At 55.5% G+C, this 23,502-nt stretch overlaps 1 non-coding gene across 1 annotated transcript; it reads left to right on the top strand.

Moving 5' to 3' along the window:
- Nucleotides 1-4,260: 4,260 nt before the first annotated feature.
- On the top strand, nt 4,261-4,334 carry trnaa-cgc (transfer RNA alanine (anticodon CGC)). The gene has a single exon. It is a non-coding gene; the product is annotated as a tRNA-Ala (tRNA).
- Nucleotides 4,335-23,502: the final 19,168 nt, after the last annotated feature.

Raw genomic sequence — 23,502 nt, 5'->3', positions numbered from 1 at the left:
GGCTGAAGGACCTGAACTTAAGGGAATTTATATTTACCAGGATTTGGTGTTGGAGAGACTGTTAGGTCTGAAGGTTGATAAGTCTCCAGGGCCTGATGGTCCACATCCCAAGGTACTGAAGGAGGTGGCTCGGGAAATCGTGAATGCGTTGGTGATGATTTTCCAGAGTTCGATAGATTCAGGGTCGGTTCCTGAGGACTGGAAGGTGGCTAATGTTATACCACTTTTTAAGAAAGGTGGGAGAGAGAAAGCAGGAAATTATAAACCAGTTAGCCTGATCTCAGTGGTGGGAAAGATACTGGAGTCTATTGTAAAGGATGAAATTACGGCACATCAGGATACGATTAACAGGATAGGACAGAGTCAGCATGGATTTATGAAGTGAAAATCATGCTTGACTAATCTTGTTGAATTTTTTGAGGATGTAACTCTGAAGATGGACGAGGGAGATCCAGTAGATGTAGTGTAGCTGGACTTCCAGAAAGCTTTTGATAAAGTCCCACATAGGTGATTAGTGAGTAAAATTAGGGCGCTGATATTGGGAGCAAAGTACTAGATTGGATTGGAAATTGGTTGGCTAATAGGAAAGAAAGGGTAGTGAAAAACGGCTCCATTTCGGAATGGCAGGCAGTGACCAGTGGGGTACTGCAGGGATCCGTGCTGGGACCGCAGCTTTTTACAATATATGTTAATAATATAGAAGATGGTATCAGCAATAACATTAGCAAATTTGCTGATGATACAAAGCTGGGTGGCAGGGTGAAATGTGATGAGGATGTTAGGAGATTACAGGGTGACCTGGACAAGTTAGGTGAGTGGGCAGATGCATGGCAGATGCAGTTTAATGTGGATAAATGTATGGTTATCCACTTTGCTGGCAAGAACAGGAAGGCAGATTACAACATCAATGGAATCAATTTATGTAAAGGGGCAGTACAGAGTGATCTGGGTCTTCTTGTACACCAGTCAATGAAGGCAAGCATGCAGGTACAGCATGTAGTGAAGAAGACTAATAGCATACTGGCCTTCATAACAAGAGGAATTGAGTATAGAAGCAAAGAGGTGCTTCTGACGCTGTACCGGGCCTGGTGCGACCACACCTGGAGTACTGTGTGCAGCTCTGGTCTCCAAATTTGATGAAAGACATTCTGGCTATTGAGGGAGTGCAGCGTAGGTCCACGAGGTCAATTCCTGGAATGGCGGGATTACCTTACACTGAAAGACTTAAGCGACTGGGCTTGCATACCATTGAGTTTCGAAGACTGAGAGGGGATCTGATTGAGACATATAAGATTATGAAAGGATTAGACACTCTGGCAGCAGGAAATATGTTTCCGCTGATGATTGAGTGCCGAACCAGGGGACACAGCTTAAACATATGGGGTAGACCATTTAAGATAGAGATGAGGAGAAACCTCTTCATCCAGAGAGTGGTGGCTGTGTGGAATGCTCTGCCCAGAGGGCAGTGGAGGGCCATTCTCTGGATTCATTTAAGAAAGAGTTGGATAGAGCTCTCAAAGATTGTGGAATCAAGGGTTATGGAGATAAGGCAGGAAGAGGATACTGATTAGGAATGATCAGCCATGATCATATTGAATGGCAGTGCAGGCTCGAAGGGCAGAATGGCCTACTCGTGCACCTATTGCCTATTGTCTATTGTCTATTGCTTATTGTCAATTGAAAGGTAATCTAATCGAGACTGTGATTGGTGAAATTCACTTTTTATGGTCCATTCTTATTATGTTCTTTCTCTCTCTCTTTTCAGCATTGTCTGGGAAGTGGTGGTGCACTAAGGCTGCAGTATGTTTGAAAGAGTAGTTTGAAATTGCACGGTTAAGGTAAAAGGCAAGGAAAGTGTCATCTCGAACTGGCTCCGAGGTCAGAGCATCCTCACAATGTGATCTGTCATTCTCGGATTGTAATGCTACCTCCGGTTTTAAGGTGGAGAACATTCTTTGGGACTCTTATTCTGCAAAACAGACACAGTGACTGAAACTATGCTGCACGGTATGATGTGGAACACGGCCTGTTCAGCTTTGTGCATTTTCCCCATAGTCCGGGGTGTTTTGTGTTCCGTGTAAACGTGAAAGGTGTCCTGTTTCGAGCAATGGGTGAAATCATTTCACAAAGCAAGAATCGAAATTGCAGTAATGTCAAGCAGCTCATGGTAATTTGTCCAAATCGTCACCGAACATATATTCTCACACATACATTTGTAGCTGAAAAGAGTCTGAGAACATAGACTCAGTTCACCATTGATTTTTGTCTGGATCGATGGGCTATCATTATCTGCTGCGAAATTGACATTGTACACGGGCACATCGCAGCTGCTGTGCGATTCGGAGAGGTATCGTGGAACCCTTTTCATGTGACTTTGCATCTGTTGCTATGCAGGAGCACCATTGGAAATGCAAGAAAATGGTGCGCCCGGCCGGCTGGCAGGGTGGTCGAGCGCTCGATCCCGGTTCTTCTCTCGAAAGGGGCTTGCGTTCGAATCTCACCACTGCCATCTTTGCTGATCAATTCAACGCTGCAGCTTGTTAAAGTGCTGTTTCGGTTCCCACTGTATATTGATGTTGAAAACAAAAGAAAAATGGGTTTGCTTCCCAGGGAATTAATTGTGGTGTGGGATAGTGCCAAATTGGGCTAGGTTCTTTACTCAGCGAGTCGTGAGTTCATGGAATGCTCTGCCAGTGGCAGTGGTGGACTCTCCCTCATTATGGGCATTTAAGCGGGCATTGGATAGGCATATGGAGGATAGTGGGCTAGTGTAGGTTAGGTGGGCTTGGATCGGCGCAACATCGAGGGCCAAAGGACCTGTACTGCGCTGTATTGTTCTATGTTCTATATTTCAAAGTGTATCTGCAGTTATGATCGTGTTCGCCTCCCGCGCGGAAAATCGCAAACACCTCTGCCGTTCCAGGCAAGTTGAGCTTTTACTGGAACCGAATGGAGACTGTTATTTCATCGCTGTTGTGAAACAAAGTCCTGCGGTGACTCGACTCGTCGTTATTTGGTTTTCTGGCTAATGAGAAAATCGTTCCAATGAATTTCGATGTCATATGTTATTGAATTTCTCCCATTTCCTTCATTTCCGTCCTGGAGACATCGGAAGGGAAAGGTAATCTAATCGAGAACGTGATTGGTGAAATTCACTTTTTATGGCCAATTCTTATTATGTTCTTTGTTTCTCTCTTTACAGCATTGTCTGGGAAGTGGTGGTGCACTCAGGCTGCAGTATGTTTGAAAGAGTAGTTTGAAATTGCCCTGTTGTTAGTTGTGAGATTACTTTATGACTCATGCCCTCGGACTGTCTCACATTTAGCATTCATGCATCTCTGTGTCTGAAAATGCATGAGGTATGCCAGTTTTGTTTGTGTTCCGTGTTAAATGCTTTCTGTTTTGCGATTCGCTCAATACATTTCGATTTAACAGGGTTTCTGAGGTAACTTCCAGCAGCAAAAATCCTCACCTGAGGATCTGGGAAAATTTCACAGAGCATGGTCAGTCGGAGCTAAAGTAAGGAAGTCGTTCGTTTCTGCAGTGTTTCACAATACTACCTTTCCCGTGAGCAGTCGAACAGACTAAATGATTGTGCCACAGACTGCGACGGCAAACTCCGCGAAAGAGTAATCCATTAAAGCCGGTGCAAGCAACACGACGTTATTGGGGTACACCACGTAGAAACAGATACTTCGGTGTATCTCGTCCATGCTCACCACATAGCCAAAATTAAACAAGTCCCGTTCCCCAGCATTTGGCCCCAATCCCTCTAAACTCATCCTGTCCAGAATCTCATCCGATTACCTTTGCAATTTTCTGAGTGTAATAGCCTCCTCCACTTCCTCTGGAAGCTCATTCCAAACACACACAACCTTCTGTGTGGGAAATGTTTCTCAGATCCTTTGTCAATTTCAGCCCACTCACCTTAAAGCTATGCTCTCGAGTTTTCAACTCACACTAACTTGGGTAAAACACGTAAATACTCAGTCTACCACCCTTCCCTAAGATCATGTCGCAGCCGTTACGCTGCAGGGAAAGTCGTCCCAGCCAATTCCACCTCGCTCTACGGTCCAAACATTGACGACATCCGTGTCTATATTTTGTCATCAATTTCACGTGTCTTTTTATTTTTACGTTTTCAAGATGTCAATTATGCTGGACAACAACGAGCTATTGGAAACAGAAAGGTGAAACGAAGAATGGCTTCAACTTTCAGTGCTGGCTGCCACTGAGCTGCTACACAGGCAGCGTCGGCTTGTTTCTGTAGTGTAGTGGTCATCACGTTCGCCTCGCACGCGAAAGGTTCCCCTGTTCGAAACTGGGCAGAAACTGCTTCGTTCTTCAACTGCAGCCTTTTCCATGGGCAAGAATGGAGCTTACTTTCCCATCTGCCAACCTGCCTTCGAATTTGCTGGAACAAGTCTGCTCTCGTAGTGAAATGTAATGCAATTCCATTTAATTCCTATGCAAATCATTGTAAAGTTTTTCTCCAACCTGGTTCTGATCATATGCCATTCTGTTTGAGAGTATAGTGACCGCCTTCTGATCCTTCCACGAAAAGCAGTACCGCATTTGCATTCCTTGCGCAGGCGGCCCGGTTCAAAGACAGGGAAGAAGCTGATGCGCTGGTGTCACAGCGCACCACGAATTCCTGAACTTGTCTGTCTGTCAAATGTACCCCAAAGTCGTCTCTGAAAGACCTCACTTGGAAGCTGTCTGTCGTTATTCAACGTGCGAGAATTGGCACCAGATATCCTGAATCATATTTTGGAGCAGTTCGCACGTTAGTGGCTCATTCAATCAGCAACAGCAATGAAAGAAATTTCACTCTCAGAGGAACCTTTGGACTTGTGCTTTCATAGCGTCGCTAGTATTAAGGTGCGCCCCGAGATCTAAGCCATTTTGGAACTGAAACGGAGAAATCGACAGAGAGGCTACAGAATGACATCGCATCCTTTTGGTTTTCTTTAAATCACTGACGAGCAGGAAAATGTAAACGGGGAGGGCGAGTGGAGAAGTGAGGCAGTTGCAGCTCCGGTGAAATTCCTTCTTTGTGATTCACTCAGCAGCCAGAGACGTGAAGGTGACTCAGGCTTGAGAGCACTTCACATCGAGAACAAAAAGCACTCAAATGCAGGTAGCACCTCTTCCGGAGTGGGGGTGGGGTGAGGTAATTACCTTTTGACTTCTGTTACTATGTTCAGAAACTGCCTTTTAGATTGAGGTGAACAGAAACTGCATTTCTAATAATCACCAGGGAATTTAGCAAAATTTATTGAGTCGCTTCTCGTCGATTCCCACCCAGGTTTCCAACTCAGTTGGTATCCATGTGGATCATGAGGAGAAAGTGAGGTCTGCAGATGCTGGAGATCAGAGCTGACAATGTGTTGCTGGAAATGCGCAGCAGGTCAGGCAGCATCCAGGGAACAGGAACATCGACGTTTCGGGCATAAGCCCGTCTTCAGGAATGAGGGAAGTTTGTCCAGCAGGCTAAGATAAAAGGTATGGAGGAGGGACTTGGGGGAGGGGCGTCAGAAATGTGATAGGTGGAAAGAGGTCAAGGTGAGGGTGATCGGTCAGACTGGGGTGGGGGCGGAGAGGTCGGGAAGAAGATTGCAGGTTAGGAAGGCGGTGCTGAATTCGATGGATTTGACTGAGACAAGGTGGGGGGAGGGGAAATGAGGAAACTGGTGAAATCCGAGTTCATCCCTTGTGGTTGGAGGGTTCCTAGGTGGAAGATGAGGCGCTCTTCCTCCAACCGTCGTTTTGTTGTGGTCTGGCGATGGAGGAGTCCAAAGACCTGCATATCCTTGGTGGAGTGGGAGGGGGAATTGAAATGTTGAGCCACAGGGTGGTTGGGTTGGTTGATCAGGGTGTCCCAGATGTGTTCTCTGAAACGCTCGGCAAGTAGCCGGCCTGTCTCCCCAATATAGCGGAGGCCACATCAGGTGCAGAGGATGCAATAGATGATGTGTGTGGAGGTGCAGGTGAATCTGTGGCGGATATGGAAGTTTACTTTGGGGCCTTGGAGGGAGGTGAGGGGGGAGGAGAGGGCGCAAGTCTTGCACCTCCTGCAGTTGCAGGGGAAGGTGCCGGGAGTGGAGGTTGGGTTGGTGGGGGGTGTGGATCTGACCACGGAGTCACGGAGGGAGTGGTCTTTACGGAATGCTGATAGGGGAGGGGAGGGAAATAGATCCTTGGTGGTGGGGTCCGTTTGGAGGTGGCGGAAATGACGGCAGATGATGCATTGTATATGGAGATTGGTGGGATGGTAGGTGAGGACCAGTGGGGTTCTGTCCTGGTGGCGGTTGGAGGGGCGTGGCTCAAGGGCGGAGGAGCGGGAAGTGGAAGAGATTCGGTGGAGGGCATCGTCGACCACGTCGGGGGGGAAATTGCGGTCCTTGAAGAAGGAGGCCATCTGGGTTGTGCGTTTTTAGAACTGGTCCTCCTGGGAGCAGATGCGGCGGAGTCGAAGGAATTGGGAGAATGGGATGGCGTTTTTACAGGGGGCAGGATGGGAGGAGGTGTAGTCCAAGTAGTTGTGAGAGTCGGTCGGTTTTTAGTAGATGTCCGTGTTGATTCGTTCGCCTGAGATAGAAATAGAAAGAGGAGAAAGTGAGGTCTGCAGATGCTGGAGATCAGAGCTGAAAATGTGTTGCTGGAAAAGCGCAGCAGGACAGGCAGCATCCAGGGAACAGGAGAATCGACGTTTCGGGCATAAGCCTGAAGAAGGGCTTATGCCCGAAACGTCAATTCTCCTGTTCCCTGGATGCTGCCTGACCTGCTGCGCTATTCCAGCAACACATTTTAAGCATAGAAATAGAAATGTCGAAGAAGGGGAGGGAGGAATCTGAGACTGTCCAGGTGAATTTGAGGTCGGGGTGGAAGGTGTTGGTGAAGTGGATGAACTGTTCAAACTCCTTGTGGGAGCACGAGGCGGCGCCGATACGGTTATCGATGTAGCGGAGGAAAAGGTGGGTGGTGGGGCCAGTGTAGTTGTGGAAGATGGATTGTTCCACATATCCTACGAAGAGGCAGGCATAGCTGGGGCCCATGCTACTCCTTTCGTTTGGAGGAAGTGAGAGGATTGGAAAGAAAAGTTGTTCAGGGTGAGGACCAGTTCAGTCAGTCGAAGGAGGGTGTCAGTGGAAGGGTACTGGTCGGTAAGGCGGTAAAGAAAGAAGCGGAGGGCTTTGAGTCCTTCGTGATGGGTGATGGAGGTGTACAGGGACTGGATGTCCATGGTGAAAATAAGGCTTTGGGGACCGGGGAAGCGAAAATCCTGGAGGAGGTGGAGGGCATGGGTGGTGACCCGAACGTAGGTGGGGAGTTCTTGGACTAAGGGGGACAGGACGGTGTCAAGGTATGCGGAGATGAGTTCGGTGGGGCAGGAGCAAGCGGAGACAATGGGTCGGCCGGGGCAGTCAGGTTTGTGGATTTTGGGCAGGAGGTAGAAGCGGGAGGTGCGGGGTTGTGGGACTATGAGGTTGGAGGCGGTGGATAGGTGATCCCCCGAGGTTATGAGGTTATGGGCGGTCTGGGAGATGATGGTTTGGTGGTGGGGGGTGGGGTCATGGTCAAGGGGGCAGTAGGAGGAGGTATCTGCGAGCTGGCATTTGGCCTCAGCGGTGTAGAGGTCGGTGCGCCAAACTACTACCTCGCCTCCCTTTCTGCTGGTTTGAGTGAGGTCTCCCACATCCTTGCCTAAATTTTGTCATCAATTTCACGTTTTTTTTTAACTTTTTCGAGATATCCATTACAACAACGAGCTGTTGGAAGCAGAAAGGTGAAGTGCAGAATGGCTGCAAATTTCAGTGCTGGACGCAACTCAGCTGCAGCAGCACTGCTCCGGGCTTGTTTCTGAAGTGTCGGGGTGACCGCGCTGGCCTTATGCATGAACAGTCGCCAGTTTGAATCTTGGCCAAAACTACTTTGTTCTCCAACCGCAGCCTTTTACATGGACGAGAACAGAACTTTCTTGCTTGCTTTCCCATCTGCAAACCTGACTTCGAATTTGCTCCAGCTTTCTCCCCCATCGCCTTCACACCCTGCCTTCTGCCGAACACATTCTCTCCCCTCGCCTTCTCCCCGCCCTCTCCACCCTTGCCTTCTATTCCCCTCATCTTCTCTCCCCTCACCTTCTACCCCCTCGCCTTCTCCCACACCTTCTCTCCCCTGCCTTCTCACCCCACCTTTTCCCCCGCATTCCTCACCCTTACATTCTCTCCCTCGCCTTCACCCCGCCTTCCCTCCCCACATTCTCTCCCTTGCCTTCTACCCTCCACCTTCTCTCCCTCGCCTACTCTCCCTCGCCTTCTTCCCCGACTAGTCTCCCTGCCTTCTCTCCCCAGCATTCTCTACCCTTGTGTTCTCTACCCTTGTGATCTCCCCCGCCTTCTCTCCCCTGTTCTCCCCTTCTTTCTCTCCCGTCACCTTCTCTTCCCCGCATTCTCCAACCTCGCCATCTGCCCCTCGCCTTCTCCCCTCCGCACTCCCCAACCTCGCCTTTTCCCCGCCTTTCCCCTCCACCTTCTCCACCTTCGCCTTCTTCCCCCTCGCCTTCTCTCCCTCGCCTTCACCCTCGCATTCTCCACGCTCGCCTTCTCCCCCCTCGTCTTATCTCCCCGACTTCTCCACCGCCTTCTCCACCCTTGCCTTCTCCCCCACGTTTTCCCCGCCTTCTCTCCCCGCCTTCTCTACCCTCGCCTTCTGCCCCGCCTTCTCAACCCTTGCCTTCCCTCCGCCTTTGCCATCCTCGCCTTCTCACGCCGCCTTCTCTCCACCACCTTCTCCACCCTTGCCTTCACTCCCCTCGCCATCACTCCCCGCGTCTTCACGCCCTCAACTTAAACCTGCTCGCCTTCACCCTACCCCGCCTTCACCGCCGCTCGCCTTCACACCCCCTTATCTACGCATCCACTTGCCTTCAACCCACTCTCGCCTACACGCACCTTTGCCTTAATCCCCCAAGCCTTCAAACTCCTTGCCTTCACCACCTCACCATCTCCCCCTTGCCTTCTCGCTCCTCGCCTTCTCCCCGACTTTCTCTCCCCTCACCTTCTCTCCCCTCGCCTTCTCTCGCCCGCCTTCTCTCCTCTGTCTTCTCTCCCCCTCGTCTTCACCCTTCCACACCTTCACCACCTTCGCCTTCACCCCTCTCGCCCTCACCATCCTCTCGCCTTCACCCGCCCCTGCCTTCAGCCCACTCGCCTCTTCTCTCCCCTGCCTTCACACAATTCACCTTCTCCCCCACCTTCTCCCCCACCTTCTCTCCCCGCCTTCTCTCCCCACATTCTCACCCCTCGCCTTCTCTCCCACCCTCTCCACCCGCCAAGTCCACCCTCGCCTTCTCCACCACCACCTTCTCCCCTGACTTCTCTCCCTACCTTCTCCACGTACGCCTTCTCTCCCACTCTCTCCACCCACCTTCCCAACCCTTGCCTTCTCCACGACCACCTTCTCCCCTTGACTTCTCCCCGCCTTCTCTCCCCGCCTTCACTCCCCTCGCCCTCTCTCCCCACCGTCTCACCCCCGCCTTCTCCACATTCGCCTTCTCTCCCCGCCTTCACCACCCACGCCTTCTGCCCCTTTGCCTTCTCTCCCCTCGCATTCTCCCCTAACCTTCTCTCCCCCTCGTCTTCACCCTCCCTCACCTTCACCACCCTTGCCTTCACCCCTTCGCCCTCACCATCCTCTCGCCAGTACACACCCCGTCTACTTCACCGTCCCCTGCATTCACCCCACTCGATTTTTCTCCCCGCCTTCTCCCCACCTTCTGTTCCCACCTTCTACCCCGCATTCTCCACCCTCGCCTTCTCTCCTACTCTCTCCACCCGCCTACTCCACCCCCGCCTTCTCCCCCTGACCTTTCTCCTCACCTTCTCTACCCTGTCTTCTCTCTCCCGCCTTCTCCCCGCCTTCTCCCCCTCGGCTTCACCACCCGCTTTCCCCCACCTTCTCTCCCCCGCATTCTCCACCCTCGCACTCTCCCCCTCAGCTTCACCCCAGCTTTACCCCCGCCTTTTCTGCCCCGCGTTATCCACCCTTGCCTTAACCCCGTCCTTCTCTCCCCTCACTTTCACTCCCCGCCTTCACCCCCCTGCCTTCTCTGCCGCCTTCTCCCCTGCCTTCACCCCCGGCTATCTTTTCCCGCCTTCACCCCTCGACTTCTCCCCCGCCTTCTCTCCCTCGCATACTCCACCCTCGCCTTCTCTCCCTGCCTTCCCGAGTCTTCTCCAGCCTCGCCTTCTCCACCGCCTTCTCCACACTCGCCTTCTCCACCCTCGCCTTCTCCACACTCGCTTTCTCCCCACCTTCTCCCCGCCTTCTCTCACCGCCTTGTCTACCCTTGCCTTCTCACCCCGCCTTCACCGCCACATTCTCACCCCTGCCTTCTCCACCCTCGCCTTCTCTCCCCGCCTTCTCTTCGCCGCCTTCCCACCCTCACCATCACTCCCCTCGCCTTCACCTCCCTCGTCTTCAAGCACCTTGCCTTCACACCTCTTCACCCTCACCCACTCGCCTTCACCCCCTCACCTTCACTCACTGTCGCCTTTACTCCCCCTCGCATTCACCGCCCCTCGACGTCACCCACTCACCTTCACACCTCTTGCCTTCACCCCCTCACCTTCAAATCCCCTCGCAATCACCCACGTCGCCTTCAACCCCTCGTCTTCAGCCCCTTGCCTTCTCCCCTTTGCCTTCTCTCCCCTCGCCTTCTCCCTAACCTTCTCTGCCCTTGCCTTCTCTGCCCTCGCCTTCTCTCGCCTGCCTTCTCTCCCCTGCTTTCTCTCCCCCTCGTCTTCACCCTCTCCCGCCTTCACCACCCTTGCCTTCAGCCCCTCACTCTCACCATCCTCTTACCTTAACACACCCCCTTGCCTTCACCGTCCTGCGCCTTCACACCCATCGCCTTCTCTCTACCCTGCCTTTATCCCCCTCGCATTCACCACCCTCATCCTCTCTCCCTGCCTTCTCCCCCCGCCTTCTCCCCCACCTTCTCCCCCTCGCCTTCTCTCCCTCGCCTTCTCCACCTTCGCCTTCTCCACCCTCGCCTTCTCCCCGACTTCTCCACACTTGCCTTCTCACCCCAGCTACTCTCCCGCCTTATCTCTCCGCCTTCTCCACCATCGCCTTCTCTCCCTGACTTTTTACCCCGCCTTCTCTCCCCACCTTCTCCCCCTTGCCTTCTTTCCCTCGCCTTCTCCCCCACTTCTCCACTCTCGCCCTCTTGCCCCGCCTTCTCTACCTCGCCTTCGCCAGCCCCTCCTTCTCTCCCCTCACATTCACTCCCTGACTTCACCCCCCGCCTCGTCCGCCATATTCTCCCCCTGCCTTCTCCCCCTCGCCTTCTCTCCCTTGCATTCTCTCCCCACCTTCTCCCCTTGCCTTCTCTCCCTCGCCTTCTCCACCCTCGCCTTCTCCCCCACTTCTCCACTCTCGCCTTCTTGCCCCGCCTTCTCTACATTGTCTTCACCACCCCCTCCTTCTCTCCCCTCACCTTCACTCCCCGACTTCACCTCCCACCTTGTCCGCCACCTTCTCCCCCTGCCTTCACCTCCCTGCCTTCTCTGCCCGCCTTCACCCCTCGACTTCTCCCCCTGCCTTCTCTCCCTCACCTTCTCTCTCTTGCATGCTCTCCCAACCTTCTCCACCCTCGCGTTCTCCACCCTTGCCTTTTCTCCCCGCCTTCTCTCCGCCTTCTCCACCCTCGCCTTCTCCACCCTCGCCTTCTTGCCCCGCCTTCTCTACCCCGCCTTCGCCACGCTTGCCTTCGGTCCCCTCGCCTTCCCTCCCTCTCGCCTTCTCCATCTTGCCTTCTCCACCACCACCTTCTCACCCCTCGCCTTCGCCAACTCGCCTTCTCCTCCCTCACCTTCTCTCCCCTCGCCTTCTCCACCCTCGGCTTCTCCACCCTCGCCTTCTCTCCCCTCGCCTTCTCCACCCTCGCATTCTCTCTCCCTCGCCTTCTCTCCCCTCGCCTTCTCCGCCATCGCCTTCTCTCCCCTCGCCTTCTCCACGCTCGCCTTCTCTTTCCATTGCTTTCTCTCCCCTCGCCTTCTCCACCCTCGCCTTCTCCACCCTCGTTTTCTCTCCCCTGGCGTCCTCAACTCTCGCCTTCTCCCCATCGCCTTCTCCCCTCCGCACTCTCCACCCTCGCCTTCTTGCCTATCTTCTCTCCCCGCCTTCTCTCCCCTCGCCTTTTCTCCCCTCGCCTTCTCTCCCTGCCTTCTCTCCCCGTCCTTCTCCACCCTCGCCTTCTCCCCCACCTTCTCCCCCCCTCGCCTTCACTCCCTTGCTTTCTCCTGTCTCGCCTTCTCCACCCTTGCCTTCTCCCCCGCTTTCTCCACCTACGCCTTCTCCCCCACCTTTTCTTCCGCCTTCTCTCCCCACCTTCTCCACCCTCGCCTTCTCCCCAACCTTCTTATCCCGCCTTCTCTACCCTCGCCTTCGCCCCCGCCTTCTCCCCCGCTTTCTCCACCCTCGCCTTCTCCACCCTCGCCTTCTCCCCAGCCTTGTCCCTCTTGCTTTCTCTCCCCGCCTTCTCCCCCGCCTTCTCCACCCTCGTCTTCTCTCCCCGCCTTCTCTCCCTCCATCTTCACCCTCGGTTTCATCAACCTCATCTTCTCTCCCCATATTCTCCCCCACCTTCTTCCCCCTCGCCTTCTCCACACTCGCCTTCTCCACCCTCGCCTTCTCCCCAGCTTCTCCCACCTCGACTTCTCTCCCCCACTTCTCCCCCCGTCTTTTCTCCCCGCCTTCTCCACCTTCGTCTTCTCTCCCTGCCTTTGCTCCCCACCTTCTCTCCCCGCCTTCTCCACGCTCGCCTTCTCCCCCACCTTCTCTCCCCCATTATCACCCCCAGCTTCTCCATCCTAGCCTTCGCTCTGCTCGCCATCACTCCCCTCACATTCACGCCCTCCTCTTTAAGACCCCTTGCCTTCACACCCTATGATCCTCACCCCCTCACCTTCACCCCGCTCGCCTTCACCGACCCTCGCCTTCACTCCCCCTGACCTTCACCGTCCCCTCGCCTACGCCGTCTCACCCTCAACACCCCACGCCGCCACACCCCTCGAATTCACCCCATCACCTTCACCACCATACCTTCACCCACCCTCGCCTTTACCCCCTTGCCATCAACCCCATCGCCTTCAAGCTCCCTTGCCTTTCCCTCTTGCCTTCAACCCCCTCGCCTTCAAATCCCCTTGCATTCACCCGCCTTGCCTTCAACACCTCACCTTCAACCCCTTCGCCTTCTCTGCCCTTGCCTTCTCTCCCCTCGCCTTCTCCCTTAACCTTCTCTGCCCTTGACTTCTCTCCCCTCGCCTTCTCCGTCCCGCCTACTCTCCTCTGCCTTCGCTCCCCCTCGACGTAAAATTCCCCATCTTCTCTCCCCGCGCCCTCACCATCCTCTCGCCTTCACCCACACCCGCCTTCACGCCTTGCCTTCTCTCTCCACCACCGTCATCCCCCTCACCTGCTCTCTCCTTCGTCTTCTCTCCCCACCTCACCCCACCTTCTCCCCGTCAACTTCAATCCACGCTTTAACCCCCGCCTTCTCACCCCCGCATTCTCCTCCCTCGCCTTAACCCCCTCCTTCTCTCCCGTCGACTTCACTCCCGCCTTCACCCCCACCTTCTCCGCCACGTTCTCACCTCCGCCTTCACGCCCCACGTTATCTGCCTGCCTTCACCATTCGACTTCTCCCCTGCCTTCTCTCCCTCGCCTTCTCTCCATCGCATTCTCCATCCTCTCCTTCTCTCCCCGCCTTCTCTCCCCGCCTTCTCTCCTTCGCCTTCTTCCCCCACCTTCTCACCTGCCTTGTCCACCCTCGCCTTCAACACCCTCGTCTTGTCCCCGCCGCCTTTTCCTCCACCTTCGCTCCCCTCGCCTTCTCTCCCTTGCTTTCTCCAGTCTCGCCTTCTCCACCCTCGCCTTCCCCCCGCCTTCTCCACCCTTGCCTTCTCCCCCACCTTCTCCCCCCTCGCCTTCACTCCCTTGCTTTCTCCAGTCTCGCCTTCTCCACCCTTGCCTTCTCCCTCGCCTTCTCCACCCTCGCCTTCTCCCCCATCTTCTCTTCCGCCTTCTCTCCCCGCCTTCTCCACCCTCGCCTTCTTCCCGACTTTCTCACCCCGCCTACTCCACCTTCGCCTTCTCCCCCCACCTTCTCTCCCGCATTATCACCCCCGCCTTCTCCAGTCTCGCCTTCGCTCCGCTCGCCATCACTCCCCTTACCTTCACGCCCTCCTCTTTAAACCTCCTTGCCTTCACACACCCTGACCCTCACCCCCTCACCTTCAACCCGCTCGCCTTCACCGTCCCTCGCCTTCACTACCCCTGACCTTCACTGCCCCCTCGCCTACACCCTCTCGCCCTCAACCACCAACGCCGTCACACCCCTCGAATTCACTCCCTCGCCTTCAGCACCTTGCCTTCACCCACCCTCGCCTTAATCCCCCCCGCCTTCAACCCCAACGCCTTCATGCTCCCTTGCCTTTCCCTCACGCCTTCACACCTCTTGCCTTCACCCCCTCACCTTCATCTCCCTCGCCTTCTCCGCCCTTGCCTTCACTCCCCTCGCCTTCTCCCTTAACCTTCACCACCCTCGCCTTCTCTCCCCTCGCCCTCACCATCCTCTCGCCTTCACACACCTCTCGCCTTCACCCTCACCCGCCTTCCCCCCTTGTCTTCTCTCTCCCCCGCCGTCATCCCCTTCGCCTTCTCTCTCCTCCACCTTCTCTCCCCACCTTCTCATCCCACCTTCTCCCCTTCGGCTTCAATCCCAGCTTTCACCCCCGCCTTCTCTCCCCCGCATTCTCCACCCTCGCCTTTACCCCCTCCTTCTCTCCCGTCGCCTTCACTCCCCGCCTTCACCCCCGACCTTCTCCGCCACCTTCTCACCTCCGCCTTCATGCCCCGCCTCTCTGCCTGCCTTCACCACTCGACTTCTCCCCTATCTTATCTCCATTGCCTTCTCTCCCTCGCATCCTCCTCCCTCTCCTTCTCTCCACGCGTTCTCTCCCCGCCTTCTCTCCCTCGCCTTCTTTCCCGCCTTCTCCACTCTCACTTTCTCCACCCTCGTCTTGTCCCCGCCGCCTTTTCCCCCACCTTCTCCCCCCTCGCCTTGTCTCCCTTGCTTTCTCCAGTCTCGCCGTCTCCACCCTCGCCTTCTCCCCCGCCTTCTCCACCTTCGCCTTCTCCCCCACCTTCTCTTCTGCCTTCTCTCCCCACCTTCTCCACCCTCGGCTTCGCCCCCCACCTTCTGCCCCCTCGTCCTCTCTCCCCGACTTCTCCACACTCGCCTTCACTCCCACATTCTCACCCCACCTTCTCCATCCTCGCCTTCGCTCCACTCGCCATCACTCCCCTCACCTTCACGCTCTCTTCTTTAACCCCCCTTGCCTTCACACCCCCTGACCCTCACCCCCTCGCCTTTACCCTCTCAGCTTCACTCCCCTCACCCTCACCATCCTCTCACCTTCACACACCCCGTCGCCTTCACCCCTTGACTTCTCTCTCCTCCACCTTCACCCCCCTCGCCTTCTCTATTCTCCGCTTTCTCTCCCCGCCTTCTCTCCCCACCTTCACCCTCCTCGCCTTCAAATCCCCTTGCATTCATCCGCCTCACCTTCAACCCCTCGCCTTTCTCCCCCCACCTTCTCTCCATTTCCTTCTCTCCTCTCGACTTCTCCGCTAACCTTCTCTGCCCTCGCCTTCTCTTCTCTCGCCCACCTTCTCTCCCCTGCCTTCTCTTCCCCTCATCTTCACCCCACCCCTGCCTTCACCACCCTCGCCTTCACCCCCCTCTCCCTCACCAACCTCTCGCCTTCAACACCCCTTCGCCTTCACCGTCCCCCGCCTTCACTCCCTTCGCCTTCTCTTTCCCCTGCCTTCACCCCACTCACCTTCTCTCTCCGCCTTCTCCCCCAGCATTCTCTCCTCGCCTTCTCTCCCCGCCTTCTCCCCCGGCTTCTCCACCCTCGCCTTCACCACCCTCGCTTTTTCCCTCGCCTTTCCCCGCCTTCTCTCCCCCTCGTCTTCTCTCCCCCTTCTCCCCCTCGCCTTCTCTACCCCGCCTTGTCTCCTCCACCTTCTCCACCCTTGCATTCTCCCCCCACTTTCACCCCCGCATTCTCACCCCCGCCTTCTCCACCCTTGCCTTCTCTCCCCGCCTTCTCCACCCTCGCATTCGCTCCCCTCGCCATCACTCCTCTCGCCTTCACCCACCCTCGCCTTCAAACCCCTTGCCTTCATCCTTCTCCCTCGCCTTCTCCCTGCCTTCTCCACCCTCGCCTTCTCCACCCTCGGCTTCTCTCCCCTCCTTCTCTCCCCCGCCTTCTCCACCCTCGCCTTCTCTCCTCACCTTCTTTCCCCCTATTCTCCAGCCTCGCCTTCTCCACCCTTACTTTCTCTCCCTTCGCCTTCTCCCCCTCGCCTTTTGCCCACTCGCCTTCTCTCCCCATTCTCCACCATCGCCTTCTGTCCCCCGCCTTCTCCCCCGCACTTTCACCTCACCGTCTCCCCTTGTCTTCAAACCAGCCTTCTCTCCCCGCTTTCTCTCCCCGCATTCTCCACCCTCGATGTCTCCCCCAGCCTTCCCTCTCATCACATTCTCCACCCTCGCCTTCTCCCCGTATTCTCTCCCCACCTTCTCCACCCTAGCCTTCTTACTCCTCGCCTTCTCACCCGCCTTCTCCACCCTCGCCTTCTCTCCCCGCCTTCTCCCCCGCCTTCTCTCCCCACCTTCTCCCCGCCTTCTCTCCCCACTTTCTTCTCTGTCGCCTTCTCCCCGGCCTTCTATCACCGCCCTCTCCACCCTCGCATTCTCCACCAGCGTCTTCTCCACCCTTGCATTCTCCACCCTCGCCATCTCCCCCACCTTCGCCAGCCTCGCATTCATACCCCTCACCTTCAACCCCTCCTTCTCCACCCTCGTCTTCTCACCCCGCCTTCTCCCCACCTTCGCCCCCTCGTCTTCACTCGCCGCCTTCTCCACCTCATTCTCTACTCTCGCCTTCACACCCCACTTTCTCTGCCATCTTCTCCCCCCCTGCCTTCACCCCCCGCCTTCTCTGCCCGCCTTCACACCTCAACTTCTCTTCCTCGCCTTCTCTCACCACCTTATCCCCGCCTTCTCTCCCCGCATTCTCCACCCTCGCCTTAAACCCCTCCTTCTCTCCCTCGCCTTCACTCCCTGCCTTCACCCCCGCCTTCTCTGCCCGCCTTCACACCTCAACTTCTCCTCCTCGCCTTCTCTCACCACCTTATCCCCGCCTTCTCTCCCCTGCATTCTCCACCCTCGCCTTAAATCCCTCCTTCTCTCCCCTCGCCTTCACTCCCTGCCTTCACACCCCACCTTCTCTGCCTGCCTTCACACCTCAACTTCTCCTCGCCTTCTCTCCCCGCCTTACCCACCGCCTTCTTTCCCCCGCATTCTCCACCCTCGCCTTCCTTCCCCTTCATCTTCTCTCCCCTCGCCTTCTCTCCCCTTTCCTTCTCTCCACACACCTTCTTCACCCCACCTTCTCTCCTCTCGGCTTCTCTCCCCTTGCCTTCTCCGCCCTCACCTTCTCTACCCCATCTTCTCCCCCACCTTCTCTTCCCCGCATTCTCCAAATGTCTGTTCACCCCTCACATTCTCTTCCCCGCATTCTCCACCCACGCTTTCCCCTCACCTTCACCCCTCGCCTTCTCTCCCCTGCATTCTCCACCCTCACCTTCTCCACCTCTCCTTCTCCCTCGCCTTCTCCCTGCCTTCTCCACCCTCGCCTTCTCCACCCTCGGCTTCTCTCCCGGCATTCTCTCCCCCGCCTTCTCCACCCTCGCCTTCTCCACCCTTGGCTTCTCTCCCTGCCTTCTCTCCCAACCTTCTCCTCCTCGCTTTCTTCCCACTCGCCTTCTCTCCTCACCTTCTTTCCCCCTATTCTCGACCCTCGCCTTCTACACCCTCACCTTCTCTCCCCTCGCTTTCTCCCCCTCGCCTTTTGCCCACTCGCCTTCTCTCCCCACCTTCTCTCCCCACTCTCCACCATCGCCTTCTGTCCCCTGCCTTCTCCCCCGCACTTTCACTTCACCGTCTCCCCCTCGCCTTCAAACCAGCCTTCTTTCCCCGCCTTCTCTCCCCGCATTCTCCACCCTCGACGTCTCTCCCAGTCTCCTCTCCCATCACATTCTCCACCCTCGTCTTCTCCCCGTCTTCTCTCCCCACCTTCTCCACCCTAGCCTTCTCACTCCTCGCCTTCTCACCCGCCTTCTCCACCCTCGCCTTCTCTCCCCGCCTTCTCCACCACCTTCTCTCTCCACCTACTCCTCGACTTCTCTCCCCACTTTCTTCTCCGTCGACTTCTCCCTGGCCTGCAACCACCGCCTTCTCCACGTCGCCTTCTCCCCCACCTTCTCCCCGCCTTCTCTGCTCGCCTTCTCTCCCCGCCTTCTCCATGCTCGCCTTCGCTCCCCTCACCATCACTTCCCTCGCGTTCCCCTCCCTCGCCTTCAAACCCCTTGCCTTCACACCCCCTCACTCTCACCCCCTCGCCTTCACCCTCTCACCTTCACTCCGCTCGCCTTCACCCTCCCTCACCTTCACTGCCCCTCACCCTCACCCCTTCGCCTTCAGCGCCCCTCGCCTTCACTGCCCATCGCCTTCAGACCCCCTTGCATTCACACCCACTTGCCTTCAACCTCCCTCGCATACAACCCGTCGCCCTCAACCCCCCACGACATCACACCCCTCAACTTCACCCTCTCGCCTTCACACCCTCCCCTTCACCCTCCCCTTGCCTTCATACCCCTCGCCTTCACCCCGTCCCCTTCTTCTCCACTCGCCTTCAAACCCTTTGCCATCACCCCCTCGCCCTCAACGCCTCTTGCATTCACACCCTCGCCTTCACCCCCTCGCCTTCACCCCACCTTGCCTTCACCCACCCTCGCCTTTATCCCCGTCGCCTTCAACCCCCTTGCTTTCACCCCCATCGCCTGAACGCTCCCTTGCCTTTCCCCCCTTGCCTTCTCTCCCCTCGCCTTCTCCCCTAAACCTCTCTGCTCTTGCCTTCTCTCCCCTTGCATTCTGTCACCCGCCTTCTCTCCCCTGCCTTCTCTCCCCCTAGTCTTCACCCTCACCCGCTTTCACTACCCTCGCCTTCTCCATCCTCGCCCTCACTATACTCTCGCCTTCACACACCCCCTCGCCTTGACCCCCATCGCCTTCTCCCTCCCTTGCCTTCACCCCACTCGCCTTCTCTCCCCGCCTTCTGCTCCACATTCACCACCCTTGCCTTCTCTCCCACCCTCTCCACTCGCCTTCTCTCCCTGATTTCTCTTCCCGCCTTCTCTCCCCGTCTCCCTCTCGCCTTCTCTCCCCGCCTTCATCCCCATATTCTCCACCCTCACCTTTTCTCCCACCCTCTCCACCCGCCTTCTCCCCTCCCACCTTCTCTCCCTGACTTCTCTTCCCGCCTTCACTTCCCTGTATTCTCCCTCTCGCCTTCTCCTCCACCTACACCCCCTATCTCCTCTCTCTCTCTTGCCTTCACCCCACTCGCCTTCTCTCCCCTGTCTTCTCCCCTGCCTTCTCTCCCCGCCTTTTCTCCCTGCATTCTCCACCCTCGCCTTCTCTGCCTCACTCTCCGCCCCGCCTTCTCTCCCTGACTTCTCCCTGTACCCCCCTCCCCATCTCTCCCCTCGCCTTAATCCCCTCGCCTTCACCCCAATCGCTTTCACCCCTCTCGCCTTCACTCCCACTCTCATTCGCCCAGCTCACCTTCACCCCCCTCGCTTTCATGCCTTGCCCTTTACCCCCTCGTGTGGAGAATGCGGAGCAGAAGGCAGGGGAGAGTTCTCCACCCTCAAACTCACACCCCCTCGCCTTCTCTCCCCTCGCTATCTCCCCCCTCGCCTTCACACCCCTTGACTTGTACCCCACTCCCCATCTCTCCCCTAGCCTTCACCCTCCTTGCCTTCACCATCCTCTCCTTCAACCACACTCGTCTTCTCCCCCTCGACTTCTCTCCCCTCGCCATCTCCCCTTCACCTTCACTATCCCTCCCCTTCACCCCCCTTGCTGTCACCCCTCGTGTTCACCCACACATTCGCTCCCCTCGCATTTTCTCCCCTCGTCTTCTCTCCCCTCGCCTTCACCGCCCCTCCTTCACTCCCCTCCCCTTTCCACGTCGTCTTCAACCCCCTCCACTTTCCACCCTCGATTTCACCCCCTCACCTTCACACCACCCTCGCCTTCACCCCAATCGCCTTCACCCCTCTTGCGTTCACTCCCTCTGTCCTTCACCCACCTCACCTTCACCCCCTCGCCTTCACCCATTCCCCTTTCCCACCTCGACTTCACCTCCTCCACTTCCCCCCTCGATTTCATCCCCCTCACCTTCACACCCCCTCACCTTAACACCCCCTCGCGTTCACGCCCCTCTCCTTCACCCCCCTCAGCTTCACTCCCGCTTGCTTTCCACCCTTCGACTTCACACCACCCTCGCCTTCGCAGCCCCTCACCTTTACCCACCTCGCCTTCACCCCCGCTCACCTTCACGCCCCCTCGCCTTCACCCCCCTTGCCATCACCCTCTCGCATTCATCCCCCTTGCCTTCAACCCCCTCACCTTCAGCCACTCTACGTCTCCCCCTCCTCTCTCCTCTTCCCATATCCCCCTCACCTTCACTCTCTTCTTCACCCTCTCCTTCCTCCTCTCCTCCCCATCCTTCCCACTTTCCTTCCCCTTCTCCTCCCCCTCTTTCTCTCCATCCTTCCCCATCTCCTTCCCGCTCTCCTTCCCCACCGATTCTTGCATCCCTCCTTGAATCCCCCCCCACTTCCCCCTTCTTTCCCCTTTCCTCACCCCCACTCTACTCGCCCCCTCTCCTGCCCCATCCTCTCACTTTCTACTCCTCTCCTCCCCACTCTGCTCCCCATCTTCTCCCCTCTCGCCATCCCCCACTCTCCTACCCTTCACCTCCACCCACTCTCTTTCCCTCCTCTCCTTTCCCCTCCTCCTTCAACCACCCCCTCTCCTTCCCTCCTCTTCCCCCTTTCTCCTTTCCCCTGCTTCCCCCTTTATATTTTCGCCCCCTCCGTTCCATCCCTCTCCTTTCTCCTCTCAATCACCCCCTCGCCTGCCCACCTTCCTTCCCCTTCTCCCTCTGCTCCCACCTTCCTTCGCCCGCCTCTCATTCCACCCCTCATCGCCCATCGTTCCGGGCCCTCTCCTTTCCCCCATCTCCTTCCCACCCTCTACTTCCCTGCCCTCTATTCCCCCATCCCACTTCCCCCTCCCCTTCCCCCTTCCCCCACTCCTTCACTCCTTCTCCTTCTCCACCTCTCTGCTTCCCCATCTCATACTCCTTCTTCACTCCTCTCTCCTCCCTCCCCGCACTTCCCCCTTCCCCCGTCCTTTCCCCCCACTCCTTCCCCCCTCCTTCCCCACCTCTCCTTGCCAACCCCCATAGGTATATGCAATGGCTGACTATGTGATAACAAGACCTGTGGGTGCAGTAGGGAGCTTGGAGATGGAGGAGTTCAGGCCCTAAAAATATGGAAATGGATATGGAGTCCGGAGGGCAGTGGAATCCCCGCACGGAAAATGAAGTGTTCTTCCTTAAACATGTGCTTAGCTTCACTGGACCACTGCAGTAAGCCTGGGACAGATATTTTGGCCAAGGAACAGGGTGGGCTGTTCAAGGGGCAGGGGAGTGGAATTTCCAGGTCTTCTTGAAGACAGCATTTGGATGTTCTGCAAAGTAGTTCCCCAGTCCACACTTCGTTTCCCAAGGTAGTGGAGACCATCGTTCAAGCAGTGAATGTATTCGACGGGATTGTGCGAAGGGCAGGGAAAGTGTTACTGCTCCTGGAAGGTGTGTTTTGGCCCTTGGATACTGAGGAGGGAGGATGGCAATAGACAGATGATGAGAAACAAGAAGTAAAAAGGAAGGGAAAATCAGGAAATATTATTTGAGACGTTGGAAATTATGAAGGCAACAAAGCCATCATGAAGACGCTTTACCTAAATGCTGGCAGCATTCGGAACAAGGTTAGAGAGTTACTGGCACAAATAATCACAAATGAATACGATTTAGGAGCCATTACAGAGATATGGTTACAGGATGGTCACAACTGGGAGGTAAATATCTCGGGACAACAGACTATTCAGAAGGACAAACAGGAGTGTATAGAAGATGGCGTCGCTCTGATATCAGGGCGATTTTGCAAAGTGTTATGGGTACTAGGAAGAATGAGTATGAATCCATTTGGGTGGAAATTCGAAATTCTAAGAAAAGATTTTCTGCAAGGCCTAGTCTCTCGGCCACCAAATAATAACATCACCCTGGTGCGGGCAATAAACAAAGAAATAACTACAGGCGGTCAAAATGGGCCGGCTCTTATCATACGGGATTTCAATCTACCATCTAGATTGTTTGACCCAGTTTGGTCAGAGTAGTCTTGAGGAGGAATTCGTTGAGTGTATCCGCAATCGTTTCCTTAAACAGTACGTAACGGAAGCGGTGATGGAGCAAGCTTTCCTCCATCTGGCCTTGTGTGATGAGGCAGGAATAATGAATGAGCTCATCGTTAGGGATCCCCTTGGAAGCAGTGATCCCAGTATGGTTGGATTTCGAATACAGATGGAGAGTGTGAAGTTAAAATCCAATCCCAGGCTCCTGTGCATGTACAGCGGGGACCACAATGAATGAGGAGGAAATTGCTGAAGTTGACTGGAACCAAACTGGTACAACTGGTGAGCAGTGGAGGACTTACAAAAAAGAATTTCAACGTGCTCAGCAAAAGTATGTTCCAGTAAAAAGAAAGGACTGTAAGAAAAGGTGTAATCTGCCCTGGTGTCTCAGGACATCAGGCAGCCGATCACATTGAAAGATGAGACATACAAACTTGTCGAAAACAGCATGAAACTGGAAGATTGAGAAAGAGATATAAAGAACCGTAAGAAAGCAGGAGCGAAAAGCAGTAGCACAGAATTAAAAGACAGATAGCAGAAGTTTCTATTATAATTTTAAATAAACGAGAGTGGCTCAGGTAGATGTTGGTCCTTTAGAGGATGAGAAGGGGCATTTAGTTATGGGCTGTGATGAATTGGCCGAAGCATTGAAGATGTATTTTGTATCGGTCTACACAGTGGAGGGCAGGAATAACATGCCAGTGATTGACAAAGAGACGAAGGTAGGTGTGGACCTGGAAGCAAACATTATTCCAGAAACGCTAGTGTCGGGAAAGCTCATGGAGCTAAGGATCTACAAGTCTACTTGCCCTGTTGGAATGCATCCCAGGGTAGTAAAAGAGAAAGCAAGGGATGAAACTGATGCACTGGCGGTAATTTTCCAAATTTGTTGGACTATGGGGCAGTTCCAGCAGATCGTAAAACAGTAAATGTGGCACCATTGTTTATAAAGGAAGGCACACAAAAGATGGGGAGTTATGGATAAGTTAGCTAAAATCTGTAATGGGGAAAATGCTTGAGTCTCTTATCAAGGAAGGCAT

The sequence above is a fragment of the Chiloscyllium plagiosum genome, unplaced genomic scaffold (genome assembly GCF_037043375.1).
Source record: "Chiloscyllium plagiosum isolate Xiang-an unplaced genomic scaffold, Cpla_swu_hap1 HiC_scaffold_37, whole genome shotgun sequence".
NCBI classification, from domain to species: Eukaryota; Metazoa; Chordata; class Chondrichthyes; order Orectolobiformes; family Hemiscylliidae; genus Chiloscyllium; species Chiloscyllium plagiosum.
Note: the sequence above shows the minus strand (reverse complement) of the source record. Positions and strands in the feature narration are given on the sequence as shown.